Source organism: Zea mays, chromosome 5, assembly GCF_902167145.1.
Source record: "Zea mays cultivar B73 chromosome 5, Zm-B73-REFERENCE-NAM-5.0, whole genome shotgun sequence".
NCBI lineage: Eukaryota > Viridiplantae > Streptophyta > Magnoliopsida > Poales > Poaceae > Zea > Zea mays.
In genome coordinates this window covers 170,333,118-170,356,620 of record NC_050100.1, presented here as the reverse complement: position 1 = coordinate 170,356,620, position 23,503 = coordinate 170,333,118, and positions in this window count along the sequence as shown.

Below are 23,503 nucleotides of genomic sequence, written 5' to 3'. Positions count from 1 at the left end.
GCTCCTAGCTGTCTTGGGGCTATAAAAGGGACCCCTAGGCGCATGGAGGAAAACATCAAGCCTTCACGAAACATTCTAAGACTCCCAGACTCCGATTCCACACTTTTGATTTTCAGTGTCAGCGATTTGAGCTCCATTTGAGTTGCGAACTCCGTGTGTTGTGTTTCGAGCTCAAGTTGTGACTTGTGTGCGTGGTTGTACTGCGGATTTGAGTCTTGTGTGTGTTGCTCTCCCCAACCTTACTCTGTGCTTTCTTTGTGATCTAAATTATAAAGGCGAGAGACTCCAAATTGTGGAGATTCCTCGCAAACGGGAAAACATACTCTAAAGGAAAAGACCATGGTATTCAAGTTGATCATCGGATCACTTGAAAGGGGTTGAGTGCAACCCTCGTCCATTGGGACGCCACAACGTGGAAGTAGGCAAGTGTTACTTGGCCGAACCACGTGATAAAAATCGTGTGTCTCTTGTGTTGCTTTCTCTGTGATTATAGTGTTCACAAGAACTCGCTTCAAAGCTACTTATCCGTACTAACACTTTGATAATCAAGTTTGTGGCTATTAGTGTTTGATTTTACAGGATCACCTATTCACCCCCTCTAGGTTCTCTCAATTACCCCTTCGAGGACGAAGGTCGAAGTTTAATCAAGTGGACCATACGAAAGTATAAAGTTGAATACATGAGGGATGTAAGGAAGTTAAACGTGTTAACTCATCTTAAAATATTTCGACTCTTCGTTTCTTCCTTTGCACATAATGAATTTACAATCGTACCTTCAGATCTAAGGCGTAAGCTAGGGCGAATGTGTCCCGGAGAATGAATTACACAGAGTAATTGTCCAGCCTCCCAAAATGTATCTTATGCAGGGCACTGTTCATCTATTTAAAGGGAAGGTATAGCTTCATATGAAATTACAAGCATGTTCGCAAGACTAGTACATAAGATTTACAAATAATGCGAGGGAAATATTGTCTTCTGCCTCTAGTATTTTGGCCACGGGATTGTGTGGACACCTTCTTCCATCTTTGTTGATCCTCTGTCTTCGTTTCTTTGTATTGTCCCGACGAAGCTAACACCTTCGTCTTTCTCCATGTCTTGCTTCAAAGGTATTTTAGCGCTGAAGCATCTGCAATACTTTAAGGATATATTGACAACCAATAGTTAATGTGTTTTTGAGGACCTTCGAAAGACGAAGCCCCTAATAGTAGCCCTCGCGGTATTAGTTTGTTTCTTTATAACAAACTCAGACTGCGAAATGGACGTAGGCCTTATGCCGAAGGTCCAAAAAACACCTTCCCGTCGCTAAGATAGCGAAACTTTCTGAATTGTGGGGCCACTTTGCAGTGTTTTTTCGCGTATAAATATGATGGCCATCATAAAATATTTATCGTGCTGTTGAGCTGCCCTGCTGCTTTCTGAGCCATTTAAATTGCATTTGTTTGTTAGCTTTGGTTGCTCCTTTAGTCTGAGCTGAGATGGTCGAAGGTAAGAAGAGTGAGGATCTTGCCCTAGCTAGGTTTTACGAAGCTATGGAGAGGGCTAATGCTACAAAAATAACCGATCAGATTCTAACCGGTTGTCTGATGACTCAGAGGACAGTGAGGATTTTTGAAAGGGAAATAGGCTCAAACCTTTTCCTAAATGATTTTGGTGGTTGAATTGCCCAACACAAATAATTGAACTAACTAGTTTGCTCTAGATTATATGTTCTACAGGTGCCAAAGGTTCATCTACAACTATTCTAAATCGACTGTCTGGAATACCGTAGATTATTCCGGACAGGAGAAGCTTTTTGGAAAAACAGACTAAGTGCAGACCATCCGGGCCTTTGCGGCGGATCGTCTGCGACACCTAAATGACCCTCGGACAGAACCAATGCAAAAACACATGTCTCTACAGCGGACCGTCCGATGGAAAAGCAAGCACCGTCCGAGACCTTGCGCGGACCGTCCGGCCTCAGGCGCGGACCGTCTGGTAGGTGAGGAACCGAAAAACCCGAAGGTGATGGGTTCGGTAAAATGAATTATAGCGTCCTCGCGGACCGTCCAGGGTGCACGACCGGACCGTCCGCGACTGCCTTTATCTGACATCTAATGATGCATTTAATGCATTATAGCCGTTGATATAGCCGTTACTGCTGACCGTTGCGTTTTCAGCCGTTGATGTGCAGGGCCGGACCGTCCGGACCAGGGGCACGGACCGTCCGCGGTTGGCAGAATTGGAGTAACGGCTAGTAAGTGGTTGGTGGCTATAAATACAACCCCAACCACCTCCATTCACTTCACCCAAGCATTCCAATCTTCAACATTCAATACAAGAGCTAGCAATTCATTCCAAGACACAATCAAAGCCTCCAATCTCTCCAAGTTCCACAATTGAGACAAGTGATCATTAGTGATTAGTGACTTGAGAGAGAGAGTGATCCGTGTGTTATTTGTCGCTCTTGTCACCTCGCTTTTGCAATCGTGCTTTCTTCTTCCCCATTCTTATTCTCAAGACACTTGTAATCAAAGCAAGAGACACTAAGTTTGTAGTGGTCCTTGTGGGGTCTAAGTGACCCGTTTGATTAAGGAGAAAGCTCACTCGGTCTAAGTGACCGTTTGAGAGAGGGAAAGGGTTGAAAGAGATCCGATCTTTGTGACCACCTCAATGGGGAGTAGGTTTGCAAAAACCGAACCTCGGTAAAACAAATCACCGTGTCATCCGCTCTATTTCTTTGGTTGATTTTGTTTTTGCCCTCTCTTTTCGGACTCGATTATATTTCTAACGCTAACCCCGGCTTGTAGTTGTGCTTAAAAGTTTATAAATTTCAGATTTGCCTATTCACCCCCCTCTAGGCGACTTTCAATTGGTATCAGAGCCCGGTACTTCATTAAGAGCCTAACCGCTCGAAGTGATGTCAGGAGCTCACGCCAAGAAGGAGATGGTGACCGGCGAGAAGCCCGCCACAAGCCATGGGAAGGCTCCATCGGGGGAGTCCGGCAACAAGAAGAGGGAGGAACCACCTCCCCGCGTCAAGTCGCACCGGAGTGGCGACAAGAAGAAGAAAATAAAGAAAGTGGTCTACTACAAGACTGATTCTTCGTCACCCTCCACCTCCGGCTCCGACACGCCTTCCGTCACTTCTAAGCGCCATGAGCGCAAGAAGTTTAGTAAGATCCCCTTATGCTACCCTCACATTTCCAAATGCACCCCTTTACTTTCCGTCCCACTAGGCAAACCACCGTTTTTGACGGTGAAGATTATTGTATGTGGAGTGATAAAATGAGGCACCATCTAACCTCACTCCACGCTAGTATTTGGGACATTGTTGAATTTGGTGCGCAGGAACCATCCGTGGGGGATGAAGGCTATGACTCGGACGAGGTAGCCCAAATCCGGCACTTCAACTCCCAAGCCACTACTATACTCCTCGCCTCTCTAAGTCGAGAGGAGTATAATAAGGTGCAAGGGTTGAAGAGTGCCAAAGATATTTGGGACGTACTAAAGACCGCACACGAAGGAGACGAGGTGACCAAGATCACTAAGAGGGAAACGATCGAGGGGGAGCTCGGTCGCTTCATGCTTCATCAAGGGGAGGAGCCACAAGCAATGCACAATTGGCTCAAGGCCTTGGTGAACCAAGTGCGCAACCTCGGGAGCACCAAATGGGATGACCATGAAATGGTCAAGGTTATTCTTAGATCACTCGTTTTTCTTAACCCTACTCAAGTTCAATTAATTTGTGGTGATCCTAGATATAAACTAATGTCTCCCGAGGAAGTGATAGGAAAATTTGTGAGCTTTGAATTCATGATCAAAGGCTCCAAGAAAATCATCGAGCAAGGCACCACCTCTACATCCAAGGTGCAACTCGTCGCCTTCAAAGCGACGGAGGAGAAGAAAGAAGAGTCTACATCAAGTAGGCTCCCCATCGACGCCTCCAAGCTCGACAACAAGGAGATGGCGCTCATCATCAAGAGCTTCCGCCAAATCCTCAAGCAAAGGAGGGGGAAGGATTACAAACCCCGCTCCAAGAAAGTTTGCTACAAGTGTGGTAAGCCCGGTCATTTCATTGCTAAATGTCCATTATCTAGTGATAGTGACAGGGGCGATGACAAGAAGGGAAGAAGGAAGGAGAAGAAGAAGTACTACAAGAAGAAGGGTGGTGATGCCCATGTTTGCCGGGAGTGGGACTCCGACGAGAGCTCCACCGACTCCTCCGACGAGGACGCCGCAAACATCACCGTCAACAAAGGCCTTCTCTTCCCCAACGTCGGCCATAAGTGCCTCATGGCAAAGGACGGCAAAAAGAAGGTAAAAATCTAGAGCCTCCACTAAATATGCGTCATCTAGTGATGAGAATAACTCTAGCGATGATGAGAATAATTTGCTAGCTCTTTTTGCCAACCTCAACATGCAACAAAAGGAGAAATTAAACGAATTAATTGGAGCCATTCATGAAAAGGATGAACTCTTGGATAGCCAAGAGGACTTCCTCATTAAAGAGAATAAAAAGCATGTTAAGGTTAAAAATGCTTATGCTCAGGAAGTAGAGAAGTGTGAAAAATTAACTAGTGAGCTAAGCACTTGCCATGATATCATTTTCAACCTAAAAATGAGAACGCTAAATTAATTGCTAAGGTTGAGAAATTAAATGATAGTGATGATTCTCTTGTCAACCTTAGAAATGATAATGCTAATTTGATTGCTAAGATTGACAAATTGAATGCGTCTCTCTCTAGTCTTAAAATTGAGAATGAAAAATTAATTGCTAAGGCTAAAGATTTAAATGCTTGCAATGTTTCTATTTCTAATCTTAGAGATGAGAATGCTATTTTACATGTTAAGATTGTTGAATTGAATACTTGCAAACCCTCTACATCTACCGTTGAGCATGTCACTATTTGCACTAGATGTAGAGATATTAATGTTGATGCTATTCATGATCACCTAGCTTTAATCAAACAACAAAATGATCACATAGCTCAACTTAGTGCTAAGATTAATGAGCATGACTTAGAAAATGAAAAATTTAAATTTGCTAGAAGCATGCTCTATAGTGGGAGACGCCCTGACATTAAGGATGGCATTGGCTTCTAACAAGGAGACAATGTCAAGCTTAGTGCCCCTAACAAATTATCTAACTTTGTCAAGGGAAAAGCTCCCATGGTTCAGGATAACGAGGGTTACATTTTATACCCTACCGGTTATCCCGAACACAAGATTAGGAGAATTCATTCTAGGAAGTCTCACACTGGCTCTCATCATGCTTTTATGTATAAGAGTGAGGCATCTAGTTCTAGGCAATCCACTCATGTTAAATTGCCTAAAAATAAATCTTCTATTGCATCAAATGAACCTAATATTTCATTTAAGACTTTTGATGCATCCTATGTGCTCACTAACAAATCAGGCAAAGTAGTTGCCAAATATGTTGGGGGCAAACACAAGGGGTCAAAGACTTGTGTTTGGGTACCCAAGGTGCTTGTTTCTAATGTCAAAGGACCCAAGACCGTTTGGGTACCTAAGAACAAGGCCTAAACTTGTTTTGTAGGTTTATGCATCCGGGGGCTCAAGTTGGATCATTGATAGCGGGTGCACAAACCACATGACTGGGGAGAAAAGGATGTTCTCCTCCTACGAAAAAAACCATGATCCCCAAAGAGCTATCACATTTGGGGATGGAAATCAAGGTTTGGTCAAAGGACTTGGTAAAATTGCTATATCACCTGACCATTCTATTTCCAATGTTTTTCTTGTAGATTCCTTAGATTATAATTTGCTTTCTGTTTCTCAATTATGCAAAATGGGTTACAACTGTCTTTTTACGGATGTAGGTGTTACTGTCTTTAGAAGAAGAGATGATTCAGTAGCATTTAAGGGAGTGTTAGAGGGTCAGCTATACTTAGTTGATTTTAATAGAGCTGAACTCGACACTTCCTTAATTGCTAAGACTAACATGGGTTGGCTCTAGCATCGCCGACTAGCCCACGTTGGGATGAAGAATCTTCACAAGCTTCTAAAGGGAGAACACATTTTGGGACTAACAAATGTTCATTTTGAGAAAGACAGGGTTTGTAGCGCATGTCAAGCAAGGAAGCAAGTTGGTGTTCATCATCCACACAAGAACATCATGACGACCGACAGGCCGCTTGAGCTACTCCACACGGACCTATTCGGCCCGATAGCTTACATAAGCATCGTCGTGAGTAAGTACTGTCTAGTTATTGTGGATGATTATTCTCGCTTCACTTGGGTGTTCTTTTTGCAGGAATAATCACAAACTCAAGAGGCCCTAAAAGGATTCTTGAGACGATCTCAAAATGAGTTCGAAATAAGGATCAAGAAAATAAGAAGCGACAACGGGACGGAGTTCAAGAACTCACAAATAGAAGGCTTTCTTGAGGAGGAGGGCATCAAGCATGAGTTCTCTTCTCCCTACACGCCACAACAAAATGGTGTAGTGGAGAGGAAGAATAGAACTCTACTTGACATGGCAAGGACCATGCTTGATGAATACAAGACTTTGGACCGGTTTTGGGTGGAAGCAATCAACACCGCTTGCTACGCCATCAACCGTCTCTACCTTCATCGAATCCTCAAGAAGACATCATATGAACTCCTCACCGGTAAAAAGCCCAATGTTTCATATTTTAGAGTCTTTGGTAGCAAATGCTTTATTCTTGTTAAAAGAGGTAGAAAATCTAAATTTGCTCCTAAGGCTGTAGAAGGCTTTTTACTTGGTTATGATTCAAACACAAGGGCATATAGAGTCTTTAACAAGTCCACTAGACTAGTTGAAGTTTCTTGTGACATTGTGTTTGATGATACTAACGGCTCTCAAGTAGAGCAAGTTGATCTTGATGAGCTAGACGATGAAGAGGCTCCATGCGTCGCGCTAAGGAACATGTCCATTGGGGATGTGTGTCCTAAGGAATCCGAAGAGCCTCCACATGCACAAGATCAACCATCATCTTCCATGCAAGCATCTCCACCAACTCAAGATGAGGATCAAGCTCAAGATGATGAAAATGAAGATCAAGAAGAGCCACCTCAAGAGGAGGACAATGATCAAAGGGGAAATGCCAATGATCAAGACAAGGAAGATGACGAGGGTCCAAGACCGCCTCACCCAAGAGTCCACCAAGCGATTCAACGAGATCACCCCGTGAACTCCATCCTCGGTGATATTCATAAGGGGGTAACCACTCGATCTCGTGTTGCTCATTTTTGTGAACATTACTCCTTTGTGTCTTCTATTGAGCCATATAGGGTGGAAGACGCATTAAGGGATTCGGATTGGGTGTTGGCAATGCAAGAGGAACTCAACAACTTTACGAGGAATGAGGTATGACATCTTGTTCCACGTCCTAACCAAAATGTTGTAGGAACCAAGTGGGTCTTCCACAACAAGCAAGATGAGCATGGTGTGGTGACAAGGAACAAAGCCCGACTTGTGGCCAAGGGATATTCACAAGTTGAAGGTTTGGATTTCGGTGAAACCTATGCACCCGTAGCTAGGCTTGAGTCAATTCGCATATTACTTGCCTATGCTACTTACCATGGCTTTAAGCTCTATCAAATGGACGTGAAAAGTGCCTTCCTCAATGGACCAATCAAGGAGGAGGTCTATGTTGAGCAACCTCCCGGCTTTGAAGATAGTGAGTACCTGAGAGCACCTAGAGGGGGGGGTGAATAGGTGATCCTGTAAAACTTAAACTTATAGCCACAAAAACTTGTTAAGAGTTAGAGTAATAATGCCAAGTGGCTAGAGAAGGTCTTGCACAATACGATAACCACAAAAGATCAAACACAGAGAAGACACAATGGTTTATCCCGTGGTTCGGCCAAGCACAAATACTTGCCTATTCCACGTTGTGGCGTCCCAACGGACGAGAGTTGCACTCAACTCCTCTCAAGTGATCCAATGATCAACTTGAATACCACAGTGTTATGCTTTTCTTTTCTTATCCCGTTTGCGAGGAATCTCCACAACTTGGAGCCTCTCGCCCTTACACTTTTGATGTTCACAAAGAATCACGGAGTAAGGAAGGGGATGAGCAACACACACAAGACTTCAAAAGATCAGAGCAACAGCACGCACACAAGTCGCAACAAGAGCTCGCAACACAACTCAAAGAGTTCACAACTCCACAAGAGCTCTATATGCTATCACAATGAAACAAATGCGCGAGATCGATGTCTTGGTGCTTAGGAGTGTTGTAGGAATGCTTGATGTCCTCCTCCATGCGCCTAGGGGTCCCTTTTATAGCCCCAAGGCAGCTAGGAGCCGTTGAGAACACATCTGGAAGGCTATCCTTGCCTTCTGTCGTCGGGCGCACCGGACAGTCCGGTGCACACCGGACACTGTCCGGTGCCCGATTTATTTCCTTAAATGGCGAAGCCGACCGTTGCCGACCGTTGCAGATCTGGCGCACCGGACAGTCCGGTGCACACCGGACAGTCCGGTGCTTCCTTCCGACCGTTGGCCAGACCACGTGTCGCGCGCAGATTCCGCGGCCGACCGTTGGCTCGGCCGACCGTTGGCTCACCGGACAGTCCGGTGCACACCGGACAGTCCGGTGAATTTTAGCCGTACGCCGTCAGCAAATTCCCGAGAGCGGGCTCTTCGGCCGAGGGAGCCTGGCGCACCGGACACTGTCCGGTGCACCACCGGACACTGTCCGGTGCACCACCGGACAGTCCGGTGCCCCAGACCGAAACAGTCCCTTGGCTGTACACAGCCAAGTCTTCTCTTATCTTCTTCTATCTGTTTCTAACACTTAGACAAATATATTAGTACACAAAACCAATATACTAAGACTTAGAAACATACCTTTGTTGTAGATTTGCACTTTGTTCATTCATGGGCATTGGTTCACATCTAAGCACTTGTGTTGACACTTAATCACCAAAATACTTAGAAATGGGCCAAGGGCACATTTCCCTTTCAATCTCCCCCTTTTTGGTGATTTATGCCAACACAACATAAAGCAACTAGAACAAGTGCAAAATCACTTCAAATAAAAACTCAAATTGGTTTTGATTCAGTTTTGGCATATATGGATCATCCTTTGCCACCACTTGGTTTGTTTTTGCAAATCAAACTCAAATCTCTATTTCTATGTCAAACACACATGTTGAGGCATAAAGAGAGTCATTCCAAAAGAGATTGATCAAGGATTTCAAAAACTCCCCCTATTTCCCATAATCAACACTTCTCCCCACAAGAAGCCAACTTTTGACAATAGAGACAATAAGAGACAATAAAAGCTTTTGACAAAACAAAAACTCACAAAAATTCTATTCTACTATTTTCAAAATCTCTCAAGTGGTAGCTGATCCATTTATCACTTTGGCCTTTATTTTCTCCCCCTTTGGCATGAAGCACCAAAACGGGATCAATCTTGGCCTTTTAACCCCATTGCCTCACCAAAGTCTTCAATTAAGAGCAAATGGCAATAAGATTTCATGAGATGAACTTGGAATTAGTTACCCTCTCATCGGAGTGCAGTGGAAGTCTTTCATGGTCCAAGTCCACCTTTTCCCTTTCAATCCTCCTTCGAGACTAAATTATCAAACTCAAGCACATGGTTAGTCTCAAAGGGTCAAGTTGTAACACATCTCCCCCTAAACATGTGCATCACTTTGCAACGGACTTGTGAGGTCCAGGGAGTGTTTGTACAACTTGAGCACCATAATAAGCAACAAAATGCAAAAAGTAACATGATCAAAAGCATAAGTACATGTATGCTATAATTCAATCCAGGTTCCACGAATCTATGACATTTAGCTCACTACGCAACCTGCAAAAGGTCTTCTCATCTAGAGGCTTAGTGAAGATATCGGCTAGCTGGTTCTCGGTGCTAACATGAAACACTTCGATATCTCCCTTTTGCTGGTGGTCTCTCAAAAAGTGATGCCGGATGTCTATGTGCTTTGTGCGGCTGTGCTCAACAGGATTCTCCGCCATGCGGATAGCACTCTCATTGTCACATAGGAGTGGGACTTTGCTCAGATTGTAGCCAAAGTCCCGGAGGGTTTGCCTCATCCAAAGTAGTTGCGAGCAACACTGACCTGCGGCAACGTACCCGGCCTCAGCGGTGGATAGGGCAACGGATGTTTGTTTCTTAGAGTTCCATGACACCAGGGACCTTCCTAAGAATTGGCACGTCCCCGATGTACTCTTCCTATCGACCTTACATCCAGCATAGTCGGAGTCTGAGTATCCAACTAAGTCAAAGGTAGACCCCTTTGGATACCAGAGCCCGAAGCAAGGCGTAGCAACCAAATATCTAAGAATTCGCTTCACCGCCACTAAGTGACACTCCTTAGGATCGGATTGAAATCTAGCACACATGCATACGCTAAGCATAATATCCGGTCTACTAGCACATAAGTAAAGCAAAGAACCTATCATTGACCGGTATGCTTTTTGATCAACGGACTTACCTCCTTTGTTGAGGTCGGTGTGTCCGTCGGTTCCCATCGGCGTCTTTGCGGGCTTGGCGTCCTTCATCCCAAACCTCTTTAGCAAGTCTTGCGTGTACTTCGTTTGGGAGATGAAAGTGCCATCCTTGAGTTGCTTCACTTGGAACCCAAGGAAGTAGTTCAACTCGCCCATCATCGACATCTCGAATTTCTGCGTCATCACCCTGCTAAACTCTTCACAAGACTTTTGGTTAGTAGAACCAAATATTATGTCATCGACATAAATTTGGCACACAAACAAATCACCATTACAAGTCTTAGTAAAAAGAGTTGGATCGGCTTTCCCAACCTTGAAAGCATTAGCAATTAAGAAATCTCTAAGGCATTCATACCATGCTCTTGGGGCTTGCTTAAGTCCATAGAGCGCCTTAGAGAGCTTACACACATGGTCGGGGTACCGTTCATCCTCGAAGCCAGGGGGTTGCTCCACGTACACTTCCTCCTTGATTGGCCCGTTGAGGAAAGCGCTCTTCACATCCATTTGGTACAACCTGAAAGAATGGTGAGCGGCATATGCTAGCAAGATACGAATTGACTCTAGCCTAGCCACAGGAGCAAAAGTCTCCTCAAGGTCCAAACCTGCGACTTGGGCATAACCTTTTGCCACAAGTCGAGCCTTGTTCCTCGTCACCACCCCGTGCTCGTCCTGTTTGTTGCGGAACACCCACTTGGTTCCCACAACATTTTGCTTCGGACGAGGCACCAGTGTCCAAACTTCATTGCGCTTGAAATTGTTGAGCTCCTCCTGCATGGCCAACACCGAGTCCGGATCTAGCAGGGCCTCCTCTACCCTGAAAGGCTCAATAGAGGAGACAAAAGAGTAATGCTCACAAAAATTGACTAAACGAGATCGAGTAGTTACTCCCTTGCTGATGTCACCCAGAATTTGATCGACGGGATGATCCCTTTGAATCATCGCTCGAACTTGGGTTGGAGGTGCCGGTTGCGCTTCTTCCTCCATCACTTGATCATCTTGTGCTCCCCCTTGATCAAGCGCCTCCACTTGAGGTACCTGTTCGTCATCTTCGGTTGGGGGATGCACCATAGTTGAGGAAGAAGGTTGATCTCATTCATCTTGTTCCTGTGGCCGTACTTCTCCAATTGCCATGGTCCGTATAGCGGCCGTCGGAACATCTTCTTCATCTACATCATCACAATCAACAACTTGCTCTCTTGGAGAGCCATTAGTCTCATCAAATACAACGTCGCTAGAGACTTCAACCAAACCCGATGATTTGTTGAAGACTCTATACGCCTTTGTATTTGAGTCATAACCTAATAAAAACCCTTCTACAGCTTTGGGAGCAAACTTAGAATTTCTACCCTTCTTCACTAGAATGTAGCATTTACTCCCAAATACACGAAAGTACGATACATTGGGTTTGTTACCGGTTAGTAGCTCATACGATGTCTTCTTGAGGAGGCGATGAAGGTAGACCCTGTTGATGGCGTGGCAAGCAGTGTTAACGGCTTCCGTCCAAAAGTACTCGGGGGTCTTGAACTCTCCTAGCATCGTCCTCGCCATATCGATGAGCGTCCTGTTCTTCCTCTCTACCACACCATTTTGCTGTGGTGTGTAGGGAGCGGAGAACTCGTGCTTGATCCCTTCCTCTTCAAGGAACTCCTCCACTTGAAGGTTCTTGAACTCGGATCCGTTGTCGCTCCTTATCTTCTTCACTTTGAGCTCAAACTCATTTTGAGCTCTCCTGAGGAAGCGTTTGAGAATCCCTTGGGTTTCGGACTTTTCCTGCAAAAAGAACACCCAAGTGAAGCGGGAAAAGTCATCAACAATAACCAAACCATACTTACTTCCTCCTATGCTCAGATAGGCGACGGGTCCAAAAAGGTCCATATGCAGCATCTCCAAAGGTCTTGATGTCGTCATCACATTTTTGGTGTGATGAGAGCCTCCCACCTGTTTCCCTGCTTGACAAGCTGCACAAGGTCTATCTTTTTCGAATTGAACATTAGTTAGACCTATCACGTGTTCTCCCTTTAGAAGCTTGTGAAGGTTCTTCATCCCCACATGTGCTAAGCGGCGATGCCACAGCCAGCCCATGCTAGTCTTAGCTATTAAGCATGCATCTAGACCGGCCTCTTCTTTTGCAAAATCTACTAAATAAAGTTTGTCGTCTAATACACCCTTAAAAGCTAGTGAACCATCACTTCTTCTAAAGACAGACACATCTACATTTGTAAATAGACAGTTATATCCCATATTGCATAATTGACTCACAGATAGCAGATTATATCCAAGAGACTCAACTAAAAACACATTAGATATGGAGTGCTCATTAGAAATTGCAATTTTACCTAAACCTTTTACCTTTCCTTGATTCCCATCACCGAATATAATTGAATCTTGGGAATCTTTATTCTTGACGTAGGAAGTGAACATCTTCTTCTCCCCCGTCATATGGTTTGTGCATCCGCTGTCGATAATCCAGCTTGAACCCCCGGATGCATAAACCTGCAAGGCAAATTTAGGCTTGGGACTTAGGTACCCAACTCTTGTTGGGTCCTACAAGGTTAGTCACAATTTCCTTAGGGACCCAAATGCAAGTTTTATCACCTTTGCATTTTGCCCCTAACTTCCTAGCAATTACTTTTCTATCCTTTCTACAAATTGCAAATGAAGCATTCAAAGCACAATAAATTGTAGAGGGTTCATTCACTACTTTTCTATGAACATTTGCAACATTTCTTTTAGGAACAACATTTCTCCTAGTAACATTTCTATCATACACATAAGAAGAACTAGGAGCAAACATGGCATGAGAATCATAAACATATGAATCAAAAGCATCATAACTTCTATTTCTAGTTTGTCTTTTATCATGATACAAAAAGGCATGGTTCCTTTTAGCACTAGTAGCCATAGGGGCCTTCCCTTTCTCCTTGGCGGGAATGGGAGCCTTATGGCTTGTTAAGTTCTTGGCTTCCCTCTTGAAGCCAAGTCCATCCTTAATTGAGGGGTGTCTACCAACCGTGTAGGCATCCCTAGCAAATTTTAGTTTTTCAAAATCACTTTTGCTAGTCTTAAGTTGAGCATTAAGACTAGCCACTTCATCACTCAATTTTGAAATGGAAACTAAGTGTTCACTACATGCATTAATATCAACATCCTTACACCTAGTGCAAATTTCAACATGTTCAACACAAGAGTTGGATTTTTGTGCTTTCACTAGTTTAGCATTTAAGTCATCATTGATGCTCTTTAATTTTGAAATTGAATCATGGCATGTAGACAATTCACAAGTAAGCATTTCATTTCTCTTAATTTCTAATGCAAGGGATTTTTGAGCCTCTACAAACTTATCATGTTCTTCATACAACAAATCCTCTTGCTTTTCTAAAAGTATATTCTTTTCATTCAAGGCATCAATTAATTCATTAATTTTGTCTATCTTAGATCTATCTAAGCCCCTGAACAAACATGAATAATCTACTTCATCCTCATCACTAGATTCGTCCTCACTTGAAGAAGCATAGGTAGAGTTGCGAGTACATACCTTCTTCTCCTTTGCCATAAGGCATGTGTGACGCTCGTTGGGGAAGAGGGTTGATTTGTTGAAGGCGGTGGCGGCGAGTCCTTCATTGTCGGAGTCGGAAGAGGAGCAATCCGAGTCCCACTCCTTGCCTAGATGCGCCTCGCCCTTTGCCTTCTTGTAATGCTTCTTCTTTTCCCTCTTGTTTCCCTTTTCCTGATCACTATCATTATCGGGGCAGTTAGCGATAAAATGACCAATCTTACCGCACTTGAAGCATGAGCGCTTTCCCTTCGTCTTGGTCTTGCTTGGCTGCCCCTTGTGACCCTTTAGCACCGTCTTGAAGCGTTTGATGATGAGAGCCATCTCTTCATCATTAAGTCCGACCGCCTCAATTTGTGCCACCTTGCTAGGTAGCGCCTCCTTACTTCTTGATGCTTTGAGAGCAAAAGGTTGTGGTTCGTTGATCGGTCCATTCAAGGCGTCGTCCACGTATCTTGCCTCCTTGATCATCATTCGCCCGCTGACGAATTTTCCTAAGACTTCTTCGGGCGACATTTTGGTGTACCTGGGATTCTCACGAATATTATTCACCAAATGAGGATCAAGAACGGTAAAGGACCTTAGCATTAGTCGGACGACGTCGTGGTCCGTCCATCGCGTGCTTCCGTAGCTCCTTATTTTGTTGATAAGGGTCTTGAGCCGGTTGTATGTTTGAGTTGGCTCCTCGCCCCTTATCATCGCGAACCGTCCAAGCTCGCCCTCCACCAACTCCATTTTGGTGAGCAAGGTAGCGTCATTTCCCTCATGAGAGATCTTGAGGGTATCCCAGATTTGCTTGGCGTTATCCAAGCCACTCACTTTGTTATATTCATCCCTGCACAATGAAGCTAGAAGAACAGTAGTAGCTTGTGCATTCTTATGGATTTGCTCATTAATGAATATAGGACTATCTGAACTATTAAAGTGCATTCCACTATCTACAATCTCCCATATACTAGGATGGAGAGAAAATAGGTGACTACGCATTTTGTGGCTCCAAAATCCGTAGTCCTCCCCATCAAAGTGTGGGGGCTTGCCGAGTGGAATGGAAAGCAAATGTGAATTTGAGCTTTGCGGAATACGAGAGTAGTCAAAGGAAAAGTTAGGATTAACCGGTTTCCTTTGCTCGTAGTCGTTGTGGTCGTCGTCCTTTTGGGAAGAAGTAGACTCATCACTGTCGTCGTAGTAGACGATCTCCTTGATGCGCCTCGTCTTCTTCTTCTTCCCTTCCTTTCGTCTATGACCCGAGCCGGAGTCGGTAGGCTTGTCATCTTTGAGCTCATTGACGAAGGACTCCTTCTCCTTATTGTTGATCACGATTCCCTTCCCCTTAGGATCCATCTCTTCGGGCGGCTAGTCCCTTTCTTGAAGAGAACGGCTCCGATACCAATTGAGAGCACCTAGAGGGGGGGGTGAATAGGTGATCCTGTAAAACTTAAACTTATAGCCACAAAAACTTGTTAAGAGTTAGAGTAATAATGCCAAGTGGCTAGAGAAGGTCTTGCACAATACGATAACCACAAAAGATCAAACACAGAGAAGACACAGTGGTTTATCCCGTGGTTCGGCCAAGCACAAATACTTGCCTATTCCACGTTGTGGCGTCCCAACGGACGAGAGTTGCACTCAACTCCTCTCAAGTGATCCAATGATCAACTTGAATACCACAGTGTTATGCTTTTCTTTTCTTATCCCGTTTGCGAGGAATCTCCACAACTTGGAGCCTCTCGCCCTTACACTTTTGATGTTCACAAAGAATCACGGAGTAAGGAAGGGGATGAGCAACACACACAAGACTTCAAAAGATCAGAGCAACAGCACGCACACAAGTCGCAACAAGAGCTCGCAACACAACTCAAAGAGTTCACAACTCCACAAGAGCTCTATATGCTATCACAATGAAACAAATGCGCGAGATCGATGTCTTGGTGCTTAGGAGTGTTGTAGGAATGCTTGATGTCCTCCTCCATGCGCCTAGGGGTCCCTTTTATAGCCCCAAGGCAGCTAGGAGCCGTTGAGAACACATCTGGAAGGCTATCCTTGCCTTCTGTCGTCGGGCGCACCGGACAGTCCGGTGCACACCGGACACTGTCCGGTGCCCGATTTATTTCCTTAAATGGCGAAGCCGACCGTTGCCGACCGTTGCAGATCTGGCGCACCGGACAGTCCGGTGCACACCGGACAGTCCGGTGCACACCGGACAGTCCGGTGCTTCCTTCCGACCGTTGGCCAGACCACGTGTCGCGCGCAGATTCCGCGGCCGACCGTTGGCTCGGCCGACCGTTGGCTCACCGGACAGTCCGGTGCACACCAGACAGTCCGGTGAATTTTAGCCGTACGCCGTCAGCAAATTCCCGAGAGCGGGCTCTTCGGCCGAGGGAGCCTGGCGCACCAGACACTGTCCGGTGCACCACCGGACACTGTCCGGTGCACCACCGGACAGTCCGGTGCCCCAGACCGAAACAGTCCCTTGGCTGTACACAGCCAAGTCTTCTCTTATCTTCTTCTATCTGTTTCTAACACTTAGACAAATATATTAGTACACAAAACCAATGTACTAAGACTTAGAAACATACCTTTGTTGTAGATTTGCACTTTGTTCATTCATGGGCATTGGTTCACATCTAAGCACTTGTGTTGACACTTAATCACCAAAATACTTAGAAATGGGCCAAGGGCACATTTCCCTTTCAGTACCCTAACCATGTGTATAAACTCTCTAAGGCGCTTTATGGGCTCAAGCAAGCCCCAAGAGCGTGGTATGAATGCCTAAGAGATTTTCTTATTGCTAATGGCTTCAAAGTCGGCAAAGTCGATCCTACTCTCTTTACTAAAACAATTGCAAATGATTTGTTTGTATGCCAAATTTATGTTGATGATATCATATTTGGTTCTACTAACAAATCTACTTGTGAAGAGTTTAGTAGGATCATGATTCAAAAATTCGAGATGTCTATGATGGGGAAGTTGAAGTATTTCCTAGGATTTCAAGTCAAGCAACTCCAAGAGGGCACCTTCATTAGCCAAACGAAGTACATTCAAGACATACTCACCAAGTTTGGAATGAAGGATGCCAAGCCCATCAAGACACCCATGGGAACCAATGGGCATCTCGACCTCGACATGGGAGGTAAATCCGTAGATCAAAAGGTATACCGGTCGATGATAGGATCTTTACTCTATTTATGTGCATCTCGACCGGATATTATGCTTTCTGTATGCATGTGTGCAAGATTCCAAGCCGATCCTAAGGAAGTTCACCTTAGGGTCGTGAAACGAATCTTGAGATATTTAGTTCATACACCTAAGTTTGGCCTTTGGTACCCCAAGGGATCCACTTTTGATTTAATTGGATATTCAGATGATGATTGGGCACGGTGTAAAATTGATAGAAAGAGCACATCAGGGACTTATCAGTTCTTGGGAAGATCCTTGGTGTCTTGGGCTTCAAAGAAACAAAACTCAGTAGCTCTTTCTACCGCCGAAGCCGAGTACATTGCCGCAGGCCATTGTTGCGCGCAATTGCTTAGGATGAGGCAAACCCTTAGGGACTATGGTTACAAATTGACCAAAGTTCCTCTTCTATGTGATAATGAGAGTGCAATCCGCATGGCGGATAATCCCGTTGAGCACAGCCGCACTAAGCACATAGCCATTCGGTATCACTTTTTGAGGGATCACCAACAACGGGGGGATATCGAGATTGCTTATATTAACACCAAAGAACAATTAGCTGATATCTTTACCAAGCCACTAGATGAGAAAACATTTACCAAACTTAGGCATGACCGCATGAGCTAAACATTCTTGATTCTAGGAATTTTGATTGATATTTTGCACACATAGCTCATTTCTATACCTTTGATCATATCTCTTTCATGTACTATGACTAATGTGGTTTTCAAGTGTATTACATGCTAAGTCATAGATTGGAAGGGAAATGGAGTTCTTCGGCGAAGATAAGGCTTCCACTCCACTCCATCGAATTATTCATCCTTCACCGTCACTCCGCATTGCTCTCTAATTTGGTATAATCTTCACTCATACATTATTCACCAAAGGGGGAGAATGTTTGAAAAAGGGCTTATATTTCACTCACAAGTATTCGTTTTTGGTGATTCATGCCAAAGGGGGAGAAAGTATTAGCCCAAAGCAAAAGGACCGCACCACCACCAATTTCAAAAATGTAGTCTTTCAATTTGTATTAAAGAAGTTTTTTCAATTGGTATCTTATTTTTTATATAATTTCAAATTGGCATGACCTCTTTCAAAATTAATATCTAAAACCCTCTTGAACACTAAGAGGAGAATTTCATTAAGGGGGAGTTTGGTTTAGTCAAAGGAAAAGCATTCGAAACAGGGGGAGAAAATTTCAAATCTTGAAAATACTTCTTTCTATCTTATTCATATACCTTTGACTATTTGCAAAAAGACTTTGAAAAAGAACTTCCAAAACATTTGCAAAAACAAAACATGTGGTGCAAGCGTGGTCCAAAATGTTAAAATGAAGAAAGCAATCCATGCATATCTCATAAAAATGTAAATTGGTTTAATTCCAAGCAACCTTTGCACTTACCTTATGCAAACTGGTTCAATTCTGCACTCATATATTTGGCATCAATCACCAAAAAGGGGAGATTGAAAGGGAAATAGGCTCAAACCTTTTCCTAAATGATTTTGGTGGTTGAATTGCCCAACACAAATAATTGGACTAACTAGTTTGCTCTAGATTATATGTTCTACAGGTGCCAAAGGTTCATCTACAACTATTCTAAATCGACTGTCCGGAATACCGTAGATTATTCTGGACACGAGAAGCTTTTTGGAAAAAACAGACTAAGCGCGGACCGTCCGGGCCTTTGCGGCGGACCGTCCACGACACCTAAATGACCCTCGGACAGAACCAATGCAAAAACACATGTCTCTACAGCGGACCGTCCGATGGAAAAGCAAGCACCGTCCGAGACCTTGCGCGGACCGTCCGGTAGGTGAGGAACCGAAAAACCCGAAGGTGATGGGTTCGGTAAAATGAATTATAGCGTCCTCGCGGACCGTCCGGGATGCACGACCGGACCGTCCGCGACTGCCTTTATCTGACATCTGAAGATGCATTTAATGCATTATAGCCGTTGATATAGCCGTTACTGCTGACCGTTGCGTTTTCAGCCATTGATGTGCAGGGGCGGATCGTCCGGACCAGGGGCGCGGACCGTCCGCGGTTGGTAGAATTGGAGTAACGGCTAGGAAGTGGTTGGTGTCTATAAATACAACCCCAACCACCTCCATTCACTTCACCCAAGCATTCCAATCTTCAACATTCAATACAAGAGCTAGCAATCCATTCCAAGACACAATCAAAGCCTCCAATCTCTCCAAGTTCCACAATTGAGACAAGTGATCATTAGTGATTAGTGACTTGAGAGAGAGAGAGTGATCCGTGTGTTATTTGTCGCTCTTGTCGCTTGGCTTTTGCAATCGTGCTTTCTTCTTCCCCATTCTTATTCTCAAGACACTTGTAATCAAAGCAAGAGACACTAAGTTTGTAGTGGTCCTTATGGGGTCTAAGTGACCCATTTGATTAAGGAGAAAGCTCAGTCGGTCTAAGTGACTGTTTGAGAGAGGAAAAGGGTTGAAAGAGACCCGGTCTTAGTGACCACCTCAACGGGGATTAGGTTTGCAAAAACCGAACCTCGGTAAAACAAATCACCGTGTCATCCGCTCTATTTCTTTGGTTGATTTTGTTTTTGCCCTCTCTTTTCGGACTCAATTATATTTCTAACGCTAACCCCGGCTTGTAGTTGTGCTTAAAAGTTTATAAATTTCAGATTTGCCTATTCAGCCCCCCTCTAGGTGACTTTCAGTTTTGATGTTGACAACGGTGCTGATGATGCCGAAGATCGGTCGTGGAGGCCAAGCTATGTTAACTTCGGGAAGTCTTTCGTGAAGAAGGGTCATATTAAGGCCATGGAGGGTAAGTACTTTCACGATGTATTTATAGTAAGAGCTGGAGGAGAAAACATCGTTCCTCTTCCTGAGAAAGACGAAGTGGTTGTTTTCCGATGCTTTATGAAGGTTGGAGTGTTTTCCCCTTCATAAGATGTTGGTTGAAGTCTTGAAAAGGTTTGAGATATTTCTCCATCAGCTCACTCCTGAAGCTTTAGTTAGAGTTGGAGTCTTCATCTAGGCAGTAAGGAGTTAAGGACCAGAGCAAGATGCCGATTGTTTTTGTAATATTCATGAGCTCTCTTATCAAACGAAGGCTACTAGAAAAGAACAATATCATAATAATTTGGCTGCTATTCCTTCATTTATCGGTCTAGCGCAAGGTGCCCGTCCCAACCTTTCGGAAGAAATGGCCAAGGTCATGGATGAAGCAATGGTTCTACGTTAGAAATGACCTAGTTGAAACAGAGGATATCAAAGGTGTGGTTCAGTGGCTTATCCGATCATGCTTCAGCATTAAGAGTTCCGCTATTGTAAACACTGAAAAAACCCAAGCTTGCCTGGTGGCTTTCAACATTGTATGCAACTACATCAGTACTAGGGACTTGGTTCATGAGCATATAGCCTTTAAGGTATGGCCCATTATTAACGGGTGGGAGATGATGAAGGAGACTGATGCTACCTCAAGCGAAGGTGATTTGGTGTATCTGAAATATACCTATCGTTATAGGAATTAGTTTGGTGAGCTAGATGATGAATGGCTTGAGGCCATTGAAGCAACTGGTGATGAGATGTTGGGGGCTTATACCAAGGCTGAAAACGAAGCTATGGATACTGCCTTTGGTGCCCGGGCCAAGGGAAAATTGAATAAAGTTTTTGATGTCATTGGATTCATTTATCCTGACTATTGTTTCTCTACGCGGAAAAGGGGGTTAAAAGAAAAAGTGAGCTGAAGACTTCTTCCACTGCTCCGAAATAGAAAAAAGTAAAAATTCTGACCCACGACCAAAGTCGTATTATATGGAGGGGCAGCAGAACTGCTTGCTTAGTCGGCTGCTGAAACTAGCAAGACGAAGGTTGTCGAATTAAGTGAAGTGAATACTTTGCCTCCAAAGGTAATAGATTTTGATTTTACTTCAACTTTTAGCTAGCTTGTTAATATTCTTATTTTATTTTGGAACTTTTGAACAAAAGTCAGAAGAAACCAAAGCGAAGATAGCCACTGAAACATCCAGAGCTGGTATGGAATCGAAAGTGCAAGAGCATCCGAAGTTACTTTCGAGTTCTTATTCTTGTAAAGTCGAAGGTATGGTTGTAATCGTTTAATAGAAGGAAGATGGAACAAAATGTTAAGACATATGAGATGAGTTCTATATAAAGCTTAACATTGTCTTTTTCATATCATTTTCATTTATGGTTCTTTTTAAAAACCTTCGTCCTTTGTTTTAACACTTAAAAGAAGTGTTACATAAGAGGACGAAGGTCTTGATATTCAACTTATGTTGCTTTGATTTTCAATACCTCCAAGGGATTGAAATCAGATACCAACAGATTGTATCATGTAGTCTCTTAATTGTCTCTTATACTTGAAAAACCGATCCAAAGGCAGTGAGGGTTGTATATGCACTTAGACAACTTACCTATGTACTGTCCTTTTACATTTAAAAAAACTCGACTGTGGGGGGCTCATGTGAGAAATGACCGTGACCCATGGAGCCTTAGACTTGTGCTTTAGTGTGGAACGGACGAGTGGGTTTTTTAACACGGTCTGAAATTCGCTCACACATAAAGTTAAACCCAGGATCTGAGGAGTGCTACTCAAACCAGCTAACCAACTCAGCTAGTGTCATTTTCGCGTCATTTTACATTAAAGATACCGACAATTCTGTTCTCAATATGTCGATCATCATTTATTCAATGAATAGTAACAGACATGCATGATTTTCTTTGGCATGAAGTCCATGTATCCATGGTTGCGCTAAACCTATAGTGGATAGTTTTTATGCATGTATATAACTTTTCCTCTTTTTTTTCAAGCATTTTTCTATTGGTTCCTTTTTAATATAGTGACACAACCCTTGATTGAAAAGCTAATCATAAAGATTTAATGAAATAAAAAATCTTCATGTTTAACTATATTAAAATAATATGCATGATTATTGCCGGATTAAATTTTCTTAAGCTAACTTCATGATTTTACTTGTAAGGCGCTCAATATGAGTAATGCTTTTTACCTACATAGATATATTTTCAACTCTAAGCTCACTAGACAATGCGCTGATTTTAGATGATTATTAAACCAGTTGTCCATAGTTTTCTGCAATTCTATTGGTTTGTTTGCAATTTGGAAAATCACAATATTCCCAAATCTGCTCATACTTCTTCCCATTCACTTTAAGCCTTTAACTATCACCTTTTTCTTAGTAAACTAATTTTAAATACCAGATGCGACCCTTTAAACCTCATTCCAGTAAGGGTAACTTTCTTTTGCTCTTCATCTCTATTCATCCATCAATAACAACCACCGTATGTGCAGTTTCACCATTTTTCCTTTTAGTAGTTCCGTTGGTGTCTACAATTGTCATAGAAGAACCTTCTCTGATGTTGCTGCTGCACTTGCACTAACACTCACTGCAAATTTGATTTTCAGGTCTCTTATTCTTAGGTCTTGCCGAGACGAAGAGTAAATTTTCAATCATTTTCTTTTATAAAGACTAGCACAATATAAATTGGAGCATTAAGAGCATCTCCAATAGTTATGTAAATTTAGCATCCTGAAATATAGATTTAAGAAGTTGCTAAATCAGTTTAAGTAGTAGTAAAATGTGTGTGCTCCAACAGTTCTCTATTTATTGGTTGCTAATTTTTAAAATTATCCACGTCAACAAAAAAAAGTGAGTATGCTTTCTATTTTTAATTGAGCTAGTACATCAACAACCTTCGATAATGTCTTGAAAGTTCGAAGTTGTCGATGGAAGACCAGAAGGTCGCCGCGGCAACGGCATGAAGACAACACATGACACTAGAGATAGATTTGTGCTAAACGGAATGGTGGGACGACGCAAAACAGTGGCCGAAATATGGTTTTCGCGACAGATTTAGAAATTTAGATCAAGCAATAATCTAAAATAAATGCCTAATAATATGTTTATGAATTATTATAATCTAGATATATGTGATGTTTATGTCTATTACCTTATTTGTGTTGGCCTAAGTATGAATTGCGGCATATAGGTTTGGGTTCAGAGTTAATACAACATATCCCGTATTTTCAGAATACATAAAAATGAACGGATAGAGGCTAAACGTTTTAAAATGATTCACATTTGTCATCCTATTTTTTGGTCCATATTTTAAATTTGTCTGAAAATAAAAGCTTAAGGGCCACTATTTTCTCATGAGATTCTCAATTTCCCAAAAAAATGAATTAATTTCTTTTTAAAAACAGAAATTTTTCGAAAAAATGGAGTTGTTACTGGCACTAAATAGATAATGTAGAAAACAATACGAACGGGACGGGAATTATCGCCATCACTCTGATCCATGTGGCGTCTACT